The sequence below is a fragment of the Mus pahari genome, chromosome 5 (assembly GCF_900095145.1).
Source record: "Mus pahari chromosome 5, PAHARI_EIJ_v1.1, whole genome shotgun sequence".
NCBI lineage: Eukaryota > Metazoa > Chordata > Mammalia > Rodentia > Muridae > Mus > Mus pahari.
Genome location: NC_034594.1, coordinates 104,877,118 through 104,879,073, shown reverse-complemented (window position 1 = coordinate 104,879,073; position 1,956 = coordinate 104,877,118).

Genomic DNA, 1,956 nt, shown 5'->3' with positions numbered 1-1,956 from the left:
AAAAAAAAAAAAAAAAAAAACAAAACACAACCCTCATCTTAAAGGCAATAAGAAACAATTTATTCTTGAGCCATTTTGAGTGACCAGGAACACATATTTAAGTTACTCCAAATTCCATGTTTCAATGTGGAAGCAGGTTCATGGAGTTTCATAATTTTACAGAACAAAGAAAGTCATAAAGCAAGTTTAAAATACATTGGTATGCAAGTCAGAGAAGTGGCTCCAGCAAGATGCAGGGACCCCCTCCATCCTATAGGTTTCAGGTGTCATCTGATGACATTCTGAGCTTTTGGTTGGCCGAAGTTAGTTATCTGCTAAGTGAAACCATTCCAAAAGTTCTTATCTATCAGTCATAGAGTGTTAGTTCTAACACAGAAGTAGGCAATGAATGGCTATTCCAAGTGACTAAAACTAGATGAAAATAAGGTAACGCTCCAATCTTTCTAGAGTTCTGTGGCTCTAGTCATTCTATTAGTCTCAGCTGACACAGCTTCGTTCCAGGAATTTTTGTTCCCATGGGCAAATGGATTGGATTATAAAAACACTGCATTTAGTGAGATAATGCAGGCACTCAAAAATCAGAGTACTGTGTTCTCTGTCAAGTATGAATCCTAGCTTTGATTCTGTGACTTTGTATTCAACTTGGAGGAAATACAGAAAACAGGAAAGTTTAAGGAGACGGAAGATAAGAATAGGGAAGAAGGGAAGACAGGGTGGGCCATTCAAATTGAAGGGGACATGAAGGAGAATGTAGAAACCTGATATCTAATTTTTTTTTAAAATATTCTAGCATATCATGACTTTATTGAGCTTATCTAGAGTTACAATTTATTTGAACAAAAGTTGGAATCCTAATTTATTTTTTTAAATTAATTTTTAAATCTTTTATGATTAGATATTTTCTTCATTTACATTTCAAATGCTATCCTCTTCCCTACTTTCCTCTCCCAAAATCCCATATATCCCCCCTCCGGTTCCCCAATCCACCCACTCCTACTTCCTGGCCCTGGCATTCCCCTATACTGGGGCATAGAATCTTCGCAAGACCAAGAGCCTCTCGTCCCATTGATAGCCGACTAGGCCATCCTCTGCTACATATGCAGCTAGAGACATGAGCCCCATAATATGTTTTCTTTGATTGGTGGTTGAGTCCCAAGGAGCTCTGGGGGTACTGGTTAGTTCACAATGTTGTTCCTACTATAGGGCTGCAGACCTCTTCAGCTCCTTGGGTACTTTCTCTAGTTCCTTCCTTGGGGACTCTGTGTTCCATCCAATAGATGACTGTGAGCATTCACTTCTGTATTTGCTAGGCACTGACATAGCTTCACAGGAGACGGCCATATCAGGGTCCTGTCAGCAAAATTCATTGGCATATGCAATAAAGTCTGGGTTTGGTGGTTGTTTACGAGATGGATCCCCAGGTGGGGTAGTCTCTGGATAGTCCTTCCTTCCATCTCAGCTCTGAACTTTGTCTCTGAAACTCCTTCCATGGGTATTTGGTTCCCCCTTCTAGAAGGATTGAAGTATCCACACTTCGGTCTTCCTTCTTCTTGACTTTCATGTGTTTTGCAAAATGTATCTTGGGTATTCTAAGTTTCTGAGCTAATATCCATTTACCAGTAAGTGCATATCATGTGTGTTCTTTTGTGATTGGGTTACCTCACTCAGGATGATATCCTCCAGATACATCCATTTGCCTAAGAATTACACAAATTCATTGTTTTTAATAGGTGTGTAGTACTCCATTGTATAAATGTACCACATTTTCTGTATTCATTCCTCTATTGAGGGACATCTGGGTTCTTTCCAGCTTCTGGCTATTATAAATAAGGCTGCTATGAACATAGTGGAGCATGTATCCTTATTACAAGTTGGAACATCTTCTGGGTATATGCCCAGGAGAGGTATTGCTGGATCTTCTGGCAGTACTATGTTCAATTTTCTGAGGAACTGACA